Source organism: Homalodisca vitripennis, chromosome 1 (genome assembly GCF_021130785.1).
Source record: "Homalodisca vitripennis isolate AUS2020 chromosome 1, UT_GWSS_2.1, whole genome shotgun sequence".
NCBI lineage: Eukaryota > Metazoa > Arthropoda > Insecta > Hemiptera > Cicadellidae > Homalodisca > Homalodisca vitripennis.
In genome coordinates, this window is record NC_060207.1 from 47,991,120 (window position 1) to 48,003,797 (window position 12,678).

Below are 12,678 nucleotides of genomic sequence, written 5' to 3' on the forward strand. Positions count from 1 at the left end.
TAGTAGCTCCATTTAACAATGTTGCACCACAATATACGATCTGTTCTACATTACAAGTTATCATATTAAAGTTCTCCCACTTTATTAGTTCTACTTATCCCATTGCATATTATATCCAAACTCGAACATAGAGAACTACCCGGGACAATACGTTTTATTGTACTTAGTACTTCACCGTACTTGAAATGTACTTTATAGATCACCTGATTATTTACTGCAGAGGAATGATATTCTATTAGTATATAAGAAGGTTTCCTCTATTTTATTAGGACGATTCAAACATACAAACATGATGTACTACTAGTTTACTTCTTTAGGACAACAAAGATTCTATTACGTGTTGCTACATAGAAATTATGCTATGTTTTAAACATATAGTTAAAAATAATAAACAGCTATTTTAAGTACATTTTTGCTGTTATTTCATAATTCTCCAACTACTAGTAACACATTTGAAAAAATGCGATATTTTAAAGATCTTTTACAAAAACGTAAAAGAATTGTATGGTAAAATATGAGCGAAATAATTATTGAAACAGGTATAGTTGCAATAGGACTGTATCGTTGAGAAATGTGCAGGTGTATAATATGAGAGAAACGTCCCAGAAGCGAATAAACGTGAGCAAGTTTATATTGATGTATTCTCATTCGCAATGCAAACATTACAGATAAAACTGTTTATTATCAATTGTAACACAAACAAAATGCCTAATATCACACTCTTTGATCTTCTAAACAATCTGTGTTTTCCACATACGCAATGATACACTAGGAACGATTATAAGACGGAACGGTCGGGGTTAACGCCCATACAAAGCAATGGATCAACTGACAACGTGAGGGGCGTGATACTTTGTCCGACTCTCTCGCTGGTGAATAGATCGCTTTCATGCGCTAAGGTTGAAGAAGTGTATCACACTTTTATTGGCACCAAAGTTTACACATTTCCAAAACTTTATACAAATGAAATGGTTCGAATTTCCAGCCTGTTTGAATATTAAACCTCAGTTAAACAGAACACATGACTAGTCCACATCGTTTTACACCCTACAATGATAGGCGCGGCGCTTGATGAAACGAGTTCAAACCCTTATCAACGCACTACGGCCTTGCCTCCGATAGCACTGATAAGGCACTACTACATTTACATTTCCCTACTTACAACATTCTCATACTCGGTTGTAAAATATAAAATCATACCACTTCATCACTTAGATGCTATCTATGTACAAATACGGTTTCATAATCGTCACTGTTATTTACAATATCATGTTGTACGGCTACTAAACATGAAAACTGAACATACTTCCATAACATTACCCGGATACAAACGTGTAAACATAGTTCTGTTGCTAAACATCAAATTGAACATCTTAATGATAACCTCTGTGGAGTATGATGTATAAAACTCAAAAACTAAAATTCAAGAAAGGAGCAATTAAGTGTATTATCAAACTAAAACAACTCCAATAACATTGTGAGGAACGCTATCGACAGGCCTCGCAAAATAAAAAAAAGTATTGGTTGGTGTGTTTTTCAATGTAGTCATTATTCAAGAACAACCAATACAATCTGCATCTTCAACATTTTACAAATGACATGATTGATTTAACAATATTCTCTACTGCTCCCCCGTAGCCATGCACTGGTTCTGTAATACTTCACGACAATTAACCCAATTAACCACAAACCTGGAGTACGCGCCAGTGCAACAAACTAGTTATTACAACAATAGACATTACAATAGATATTACGTTACAATAATTATAACGTAACAAGACATAACATCTTGCATCGCTGTAAATGAATGCAATGCGGTACCAAATCGCACATTACAAACCGTTATCACCTCTAATTGCGATTCTATTGAAACATGTGATGTCAAAGGTTTTTTTATAGTCCATTTGGGTGGTGCAACAAAATTTTGGCTGGGAAAATGCTTTTTACATTTTTGATTCAAAACCTTTTAATTATTTTTCACCAAGAAAAAAGAAATTAGACACATATTTAACATTATACGATGAATTACAGTCTTATAAAGTAGAAGTTTATGAAATGTATTAATCAGGAACAATTTAAAACAGCTCAAATAAAAAGTGACAGTTTTATAGTATGCAAATGAGATAGTTTAGGGGAGTTCACATAATTGGCATTGATTTATAGTTTAATGAAGTTTCTAAATACATATTTATTAGGGAAATTAAACTTGTTTATAAGTAAAAATACAGCTTTCCCTCCGATTTTCTCTCTTATACATGCTGCAAAAAAGTGTTCTCATGATCATCAACAGTTTTCATTGTGCCTGATTATAAAATATCCTAACGTTCTGATGGAAATTCACAACACTTCTTGACACCAATTTCTTGAAAATATATTAATTGATATACCTCTTTTTATCCGGATATACAAAAATTCTATAGATTAAAAGATTAGAAATGAGTTTAATGTACTAAAAAAGGTCAACTGACGATTACATCGTGTTTGCATTTTACACACATTTTTACCGAAGTATGAGCACAAAAAATATAATTGAGTGAAAGAGTAAAAGTCTTTTTGTAATATATATAAATTTGTGTGTGTGTGTGTGTGTGTGTGTGTGTGTGTGTGTGTGTGTGTGTGTGTGTGTGTGTGTGTGTGTGTGTGTGTGTCGGCTGAATCTATTCTACATTATTACAAAGATTGCGAGACAGATATGTATCACGCTTTCCCTTGTACTAATTACACTGCACATAACTATTCAACAGTAATACAAGTAATAACAAGGGAAAATAGTAACACAACCACAGCGATTGTGGAATATCCTGTGCTGTGTGATGTCACAGACACAGCGAGAAGGACTCTTTCATGAAGGAGTCTCACATGTTACGTTAAGCAAATTCCCCAGATGTCAAATCTATAGCTATGCCTGAATATTTGAATTTCCATTAATCATGTTTTACCATGGCTTTTAACTAAGTTGTTTAGTAATAGAAAGTATCAAATGATTGCTATCTGACGAAAACAGTTGGTTAGAGTAAAACTATGCTTATGAACAACCAAACAGCTCGGCAAATGGAGCACTCATTTTAAATTTCCACATTATTTTCAGAGACTATTACATTTATCATCAATTCTTGCTCTGGACTTATTTTCTACCCACTAATAATTCTGGCCGCTACGGAGAACTCGGTAACCCCCAACAAGCCCAAGATGTTTGGGTAACCATCTTGTTATTGTATATGTCCTGCTATGCAAACCTAGGTAGTGATTTCAGGGTGTGATAATATTTATGTAAATTATACGTCATATGAAGATAATACACTTGTAATTGACATCTTGTTTATAAAATTCCAAATGTTCCAAAGTATTCCGTCTCCATCGTGTTGACGGTTGTAATACTACTCATAAGTCCTCATTAAGAAACATGCCATATGACGTAATCAGAATGACGATAAAGAACAAATGTTAAATTTTGATTGGAAGTTTTGAAGACCAAACACAATGGTGCCCGCACTCCTTGTACATCATACGTGTTTATTGTTTTTACTCGGTGTGTGTTAAACATTTCTTCAGTAATAATTAACTATGACACACAGTGTTTAACACCGACCATCTCTACATAATGTATTGTGTGTACAGAGCTTCTGTAATTGTAGCTGTCCTGCTCCTACGTACTGGAAGATCATGGTTCGTATGTGATGGAGGCACGAGTGTGGCGCTGCTCGGTAACACGATGTTACGCTCGCACATACACAATTATCGAAAACAATTACGACGGCTGTGACTGGATGTTATAAACCGAAAACTCTTGGCATTTGGAATTCAATTGTGGCGCAATCATCGAGCCTCGCATCACAATTCACCTCAATAAAACCCACACAAAATTTCAGTTTTATAACAGATTATATAAATATGGAATTGTTTGTCCTAAAAGAAAAGTACAACAATGTAAAATATGTCGTAAAGCTAAGATAATGTTAATTGTTAATCTAATCTAATAAAGGTAAACTAGTTGTTTTTTTTAATAATTAACGTAATATTGTACCGAATTTCCGTTTTTTACTCCGAATAATCTTCTAGTACAACACGTATCCAGTTCCTTAAATGGAAATGGACATATACGAGTGTGTGAGGCATGTACCGACAGTTCGTTGTATTTAGACACGTGTTGATACAATTTTGTTTGAATTACTACAACATTTTTACTGTAGTGCTCTTCAAAAATTGTGTTTTTATCTCGCTAAGCATTTTATGTATTACATTTATTTATTTAATTGGATGTAAGGTATATTTTTTGTAATGACAAACGTGAAGTTACCGTGTTTACCGATAGGAACTGTACAGTAAGACCGCTGGACAGGGGACAGCGAGACAGAAGTGATGTTATAACACGGTTATGGAATGTTCGGGTCGGTTACCACATAATTGTTTTGTCTCCAGAAATCGGCGATTGGGTCACAATTACGTCACTTTTTGACACCTGCCCGCTCCACTATCGCCGCCGCGTAGCGTCTGACTTGCCTACAATACAATCTCTTCTGGATTCTACCGTACTGCGGTGCCCTTTACATTATCCTAATCATCCTTCGCATTGCAGTTTTCTCCACAACCGATTTTTCTACCATCAAACTCTATAATACCTCTTGTCTACTCACTCTTCATTTTACCGTGTTATAAACAATATATTTTATTGCCTTTCGCCGTCACTTACTTCAAAAAAGAGAACTTGTTCTACTGTCCTTCGCCGGATTGTCCTCCCCTCTTCTTTGCTCTATTGGCGATCGTCCCATTGTCTTCCACTTTATTTGCTCCAATTACTAATCGTATTGTGTTCTACTAATACATGCTGTTTATTGTCGCTCGTCCCATTGTCTTCCACTGTATTATCCTCCAATTACTAATCGTATTGTGTTCTACTAATACATGCTGTTTATTGTCGCTCGTCCCATTGTCTTCCACTGTATTTGCTCCAATTACTAATCGTATTGTGTTCTACTAATACATGCTGTTTATTGTCGCTCGTCCCATTGTCTTCCACTGTATTTGCTCCAATTACTAATCGTATTGTGTTCTACTAATACATGCTGTTTATTGTCGCTCGTCCCATTGTCTTCCACTGTATTTGCTCCAATTACTAATCGTATTGTGTTCTACTAATACATGCTGTTTATTGTCGCTCGTCCCATTGTCTTCCACTGTATTTGCTCCAATTACTAATCGTATTGTGTTCTACTAATACATGCTGTTTATTGCCGCTCGTCACATTGTGTTCCACTCTAATTTGCTCTACTGGCGGTCGATGTATTGTTTTACCGTCTATCCTTTGGCGTGCTCTACCCAATACAATACGTTGTGCATGCATGCTTCCTCGGCACGTCCAGAACGTATAGCATAACCTTTTATTATTCTTTTAACGATCTACTTCAGCTCGCTGTTTTTCTGTACTTACAAGTGTAACCTTAGCTAGGAGTGGGAGGGGTATGGAGCCGCGGGGGGGGGGTTAAATCATCTCTCTCTCTCTCTGATTTAATGGTGTATTTAAATAAAAAAAAATTAAGTATTTGAATCATAACGGAAGAAAATGCCTTATTTTATACAATTATATTAAAAACACACCATTCTCTCAAATTGTGATGTATATACAGTAATACTTATTCCTATATATCGTAGTTATATCTCAAGTCTCTTTACAAACAAGTTCATAATAGCTACATAATATAAATGCCTATAATTCCTAACGTGGTTCTCAATGTTTGTATTATATTTTCCAGTCGTAAGGGAATGGATCTAAAGCGGTACGTAACAATGACACTAAAAGCCCCAACTGAAAATGCAGTACTTCAAGTTTAAAAGTTTGTGAGAGTAGCACGACGCGCTCAGTACAGTATGCTCACACTGACCGATACTGTGTGAGAGTAGCACGACGCGCTCAGTACAGTATGCTCACTCTGACCGATACTGTGTGAGAGTAGCACGACGCGCTCAGTACAGTATGCTCACTCTGACCGATACTGTGTGAGAGTAGCACAGCGCGCTCAGTACAGTATGCTCACACTGACCGATACTGTGTGAGAGTAGCACGACGCGCTCAGTACAGTATGCTCACACTGACCGATACTGTGTGAGAGTAACACGACGCGCTCAGTACAGTATGCTCATCCTGACCGATACTGTGTGAGAGTAGCACGACGCGCTCAGTACAGTATGCTCACACTGACCGATACTGTGTGAGAGTAACACGACGCGCTCAGTACAGTATGCTCACACTGACCGATACTGTGTGAGAGTAGCACGACGCGCTCAGTACAGTATGCTCACACTGACCGATACTGTGTGAGAGTAACACGACGCGCTCAGTACAGTATGCTCACACTGACCGATACTGTGTGAGAGTAACACGACGCGCTCAGTACAGTATGCTCACACTGACCGATACTGTGTGAGAGTAGCACGACGCGCTCAGTACAGTATGCTCACACTGACCGATACTGTGTGAGAGTAACACGACGCGCTCAGTACAGTATGCTCACACTGACCGATACTGTATGTCACAACGTCCGACCTTGCGAGCTCACCTCACCTCGCCGTCCGAGCTTCTGCTGAATACCAATCACCACTCCTACTCGAGCCTGCCATCAATTTTCCTGTGAGCTATTAAATAACAGGTTCGCTCCTAATTTATACTCAACCGCATTTTTTAATAATCTTTGTTTATTAGAATCCCTGCCGGTTGCAGCAACCGTTCACCGCGTGCACAGTCTCGAGATTACACTGCCACAATCCACAACACGAGCGTTAAATACAGAATTAACGGACATTTCTAATATTAACGTGCGCACGAGAGCCTTGTGTTTATTACCTCGATATCTCACTTGAACATAACTGGTGAAACGACTATTAAGGCCTCGTATTCATTTTTCATAACTGTAACACAGGAGTAAGGTAGATGTGGGTAACATTTTAAATTTTGGAAACCAATTAAAAAAATACAAAATTATCTTTAAGTTTTAAATAAACGGATATTAAATATATAGTATATAAATGGTTGACTAGGAAGAATGGCATCACATGTCAGTCAAATATCTTAAATGGCCACAAACTGTGTTAGAATGGTCCAACCTGCATTCTCGTGTCCACAATTAATAACTCTTCTCTCATCTGACGTTATAGTAAACATACCACACCTCTAAAGTACAACGCCATTAAATAGACCATAAATCAATGAGCTTAGAAAATGCATTGTCAACTTGTTTATGAAACTTAACTCAAACCGTATTGTATTTTATACGGTAAGTTTGTTGGGCTTAGGCACACACGCTCGGAACAGAACTCCAGCATGAGCAATAAGACGCTTCGACTTGTTTACTGTCAATTAGCACTTGGCCACAGGCATGAATTGCGGGAAATTAAAGCGCCGGTCTGACTTGTACAATTCCGTCCCTGCTATGAGCTTTATACGACTGCTACGAGTAGAGGGCATGAACCGAGACTAAGAATTATATGTTTAACATTAATTGTTTACATTCTTTACTCTAATAATGAGTTTCATAGCCTGAGTTTGGGAAGGTCGGCGGACTCAGAAGTTGTTAATTATTACTCGACGTAACCGTGCACGGTCTACGCGCTGAAAATTCACTTCATACCGTTTTATGTCCATTGGTTTTAGTTATATTTATTTATCTAAAATTTATTTTAATAAAATCAAGGTAGGACTACGCCACACCACGTGTCACTTAACAGGATTCTCTGAGGTTGCACGCAGTCGTAAGTCTATAGCGCATTTCATTCTCAACATGTCCTGCAAACAGAGGGAGACAAACATACAATCTTTCGAGAAACGAAATTTTTACATCTCTTGACAGACAAAAGAGAAACTGTATCAGCTCACCACATGATAGACTTCAATTACGCTCAACTACATTTCGTGGATGGACATTTATAAAACTTGTCCTTGTTATAAAGACATACAGTAATAAGCAAACTTTACAGTCTTCACGATGATATATTTCTGGAGATATCTAGCGGACAGTTAAGCTACATGGTCAAATACCAAAATATATGACTGTACACAGTTTGTGATCACATATGTTTGTTCCGCGGTTTTCTCGTTGCCGTCTAGGTTACCCATAAGATAAATATACACATTTTCGCTAACGCTCAGCCATGTGCCATGGTGAGACACGCACCCGATGTTGCCGTTAGAAAAAATAAAGCTTAATGAACATTCATATAAGTTCTTTCGTATTGGAGACATCGCGCGGACGGTCCAGCATATATGTGACTTTAAGTTCCATCAAACCTAGTGTATTTTTCATACCGCCATGCTGTTCCTTATTGCGATAAGGTAAGAAGCACGGTTAAATACGAAACATTTATGACCGATCGGTTTCAGCATTACTGTCTATTTAATACTTGTCGTTTTTTTTTAACGTACTGTTCTGATGAAAGTAACTTGCAGAAACGGAATTAATACGCATACTGATAACCCCGAGTGATCTATCACACACTGTCAAAAGTTAAGTGATAACAGATTGGTCCTCAGAGTGTTAACCTTATCACACTCAGATTTAGATTTTCTTAATGAACTTTGATAACACACGTCAAGGAGGTATAGTAACTGCAATTTTAACAGCGCCTACAGTATCGTATATCTGATGTTAGTTTTTTAAGTAATAAGTTGTAAAATTAACAAGAAAACACTCATATATAGTTTTATAAATCCATTATTATTAATGTCATATTTTCTTCTTACGATTTATTGTTGATAATTTATTGCCCTATGTATGTACAGAATGTATAGTGGCATATAAGGGCTTGTATTATTCTATAATTTGCTAAATCAAATTTCATAAAAAGCATGGTGAGAACTGGAATAATATTTGACTTTGTTGCTGTCAAGTTATACGAAAATTAATGATTTATTACCCCGCGATATAAGCTTAAAACATTCTTCTCTCACGTGCACGAGATTTCAATAACCCTGCTAAGTTGTAATGTACTCGTATATTAGCTTAAGAAATTGCTAGTGAATTCTGGATAACGATCACAATTCATAGTACATATTCATCTTCCGATTTCCTAAGTTATATAATTATTAATGATTCACTTTACACTTTACACAAAGTAGTACACTTCACTTAAACTATAGTAGTTATAGATAAGTAAAACGTCATTTATACGTGATAGCGTTACTTTATGTAGCAAATAACATTCTAAGAGTTAAGTTTAACGATTAATTTTGGTACTTGATGTTTTATTTGGTAATTTATTAAAATATTTTAAAGAACTATTGCTACTAATGCATTAACAGTCAGTCAACTGCAAAGCTATCTTTTCGTCCGATTATTCCATAAACATCGAAATAGATTATAACTGCGAGGGTGGAAACCATAATTCATGCTATTTTAATTTATTGTGTGTGACTGAAATTAATTTTTTAATTTTCTGTGACTTAAATGGTGTTACGAATACCTAACCATAATTACATGTCCATAAGACAGCTATCAAGTTCTCCCATGAGTAAGATTGACGACCAAGTTTAATTTGTTTGCGAGTATAATAAATCAACTTTCTTCATCGTGCATTGTACAGACTTTGAAACATTCGCAATGTTTAAATGTCAATTTGAACCAACTAGATCCTTGTTTATTAACTACGATTTGATAAAATTAAGGTTTATTTTAGTCAATCACGAATTTTACAGTAAAGTTTTTTTTTATTTTTAAACGTTAGCTACAACAGAATTCTTTAAAGTATAATAAATTATAAATGTCTTGATGTCAATAAATAATACTATGAATATTACAAACTAAAATTGAAGCGTCCCGTAACATATTAAATAACAGTGAAGGAATCCAGAATAAATCATATAAAGTCTTAAAAACCAACATAAAACTATGAACGAAATGCTACAAACTTACCTAAATCTTCGGTAAAGCGTTAGTGAAATCCTCTGCTTGAGAACGATGACACTGTCTATGCTAACCTAGCGAAATTCAAAAGTGAGACCAATGACTAACGATGTAAAGATTAAAATATTTATGTAAAAATAACGAAACAGTAAAGACAAGCTTTGAAACTGAATATTAAAAAGACTCAAAATACGTAGGAGAATAAAGTAAACTGTTGTTGAATTATCCCAATTAATTATGTTTGTAGATCTTAAAAAAGAATTATATTAAATACAAAAATACTATATTGTATGGTATGAAAGAGTGAGACAATCAGTATGTAAACAGATGGTATTGTGTACAGAAGGTTGGACGATGCAGACTGGTAATTGATAACCTTATCAGCTGGTAAAGTAGATTACTTTCACGCAGTTCCCTATGCAAAGTGTTTTAGGTTTCGTTCAAATTAAACTTTTAAGTTACATTCATTCATTGGCTACTGCATTTATAAATTGTGAAGTCACAAAATATTTTGAAACTAGGAGGAGAAAGATTTAAATTTAATGAATGAAAAAGTGCTTTAGACCAACGATTTAAACATAAAAACACCAGTCACTCAATTGCCAATAAGAGATTAATTTACACATGTACATAGGTTAGCTTTGTCTATTCTTTTGGTATATTTGAAAACATTCCACTAATTTGAGCATTGAGCATTGTAATTAATTTGATAGTTTACTCTATAGCACAAATTAACCAACTCAAGTTATGATTACTTATAAATTATTTGCGGACATTTGTGTTATCTTACGTGACATGCGCGAGAAGGTAAAATGCGAGACTTTACACTAGAGAGCGGGCACAAGACTGAGGTGACAGTGACATAACTGCAACTAGAGTAGAGATGTGCCATAGGTGGTGGCTACACTAGCGCTGAGCAGCGAGCTGCGGCCGCTGGCGCAACTACTACGGTCTATGATGCGTATAGGTACTACAAACAGAACGTTGTGTGCATAGGCGCAGCGACAGGCTATGTCAAGGCTTTAAATTAAAACAATACTGTATTCTATATAAAAAAATATAATTTAAACGTTATTATTAAGATAATGTAGTATTAATAATTTTGCATAATTATTCTTAATTCTCCGCAATAAATAAACATAAATTAAGATTGTTAAAGTAAAATATAAAATTGTATATTGTTAAATTAAATTAGTAAATTCATTACATTTCATATATACGGTTTCTACAAAAAATATGAGGCAAAACTATTACAATTTTTAAAGCATACTTTTTATTTGACAGTTCTAAATTTTCATTATATTTAATACCGATTTTAATGTTTTTTTAATGTTCGCATCTTAAAAACACATGAACATATTGCAATGTAAAAACGTAACTCTGGTTAACTCGCTTGTGTTATTTAATTAACAAAACGCATGAGAATTTTAAAAATTATATATTGCAAAAACTATCTACGTATAATTGCAGAAATCCAGAAATAATTCAGAAATAGAGATGAATACTGTACTTCATTCTGCCTCATGCAAAAATTACTAAATATGACCAATCTCTTCGTATGGAGGGTTATTGAGCTAAGGACAGCAACATTAACGTGATGCTGCTTCCACTACCGTGTAGCTTGGTGGTAGCAGTTATTTGATCTGTAAAAGGAACTAAACAAACGTGGTATTCACACAATATGTTTTATATGATTCCGACGGTATATCCCTTGTCCGGGAGATGGCCAGCTGCTGTGTGTCAACAGACGGCCTACTCATTATCCTCCGTCCGTAAACATCACGAATGGCCTAATAATAACCCTTCATTAAGTGGGATGTAAACATATTAAAATTGATAAGAGTGAATGAGGAATTTTCTGGCAACTTTACTTCCACATACGTGTGTTGAGGAAAACCCATGAAAATATAATTTAAATATACATTGATGGCGGCGTCGTACACTAAATACGTAGACCTACGTAGACATAGATTATCTGAATATTACCTCTAACAAGAGCTCAACATTTCAAAACCAGTAAACCATATTAAGTACTTTGAATTATAGGATTTTGAGAAGTAAGAGCGATTCAGTGTCGTACTTCGATTTGTATTAACATATTCTTACAAATTGTCACACTTTTAGTCACTAAGGTACTAATGGACGTGCGAACTCTCAGGCCATCAGACAGGCCTTGCTCTCACTACTCAGGCCTGAAGTTCTGCTAGGTCCTGTCAACACAAATACTAGAACTGGCAGTCGGAACCAGCCGTGGTAGATGTCTCATTGAATGATGTTGTTAGTAGACCCTGTCAAAAATAATAATAGGCCTGGTTGTCGGATCGCACTGTCATACACAACTCACTGAAGTTAGCAACTACAACTAGTTAACAGAGTGCCCTGAAGTTATGCTAGGTCCTGTCAAAACAAATACTAGAACTGGCAGTCGGAACCGGCCGTGATATATGTCTCATTGAATGATGTTGTTAGTAGGTCCTGTCAAAAATAATAATAGGCCTGGCTGTCGGATCGCACTGTAATAAACTAACTAGGGGTATATTTCACCACTCAGTATATTGCAATAGTATAGTGCTACGTGCCGTACTGGGCCTAGCCACCGGATCGCGTTGAGGAGCCGGGTCCCGGCGACATCTCTCACACGCTAAAAGTCTACAGTGTTGTGTGTTGGATTTGCCATCTGATACACTGTGTTATCTCAGGTATGTGCCCAGTCCGACAGGCATACGCTGTTTATAGTTCTCAGAACGACAAGACAGCAACTACGTTTGGCATACTTGTATTGTTAACA

The 12,678-nt window shown here is 35.9% G+C and overlaps 1 protein-coding gene across 7 annotated transcripts in view; it reads right to left on the reverse strand.

Annotated features, from left to right (window-relative positions):
* LOC124360911 (elongation of very long chain fatty acids protein AAEL008004) overlaps positions 1-12,678 on the reverse strand; it is a 164,088-nt gene that overhangs the window by 59,458 nt on the left and 91,952 nt on the right. Inside the window, exons 1-2 of one of the 7 annotated variants that reach the window (XM_046814931.1) lie at positions 10,681-10,809; positions 9,900-9,964 (exon numbers count right to left, since the gene is read on the reverse strand). The exons of 5 other annotated variants lie outside the window; for them this stretch is intronic. The gene's annotated coding sequence lies outside the window, so the exon portion shown is untranslated. Of the gene's footprint in view, positions 1-9,899; positions 9,965-10,680; positions 10,810-12,678 lie in introns of those variants that run through there. One more of the 7 variants, XM_046814947.1, reaches the window with a different exon arrangement.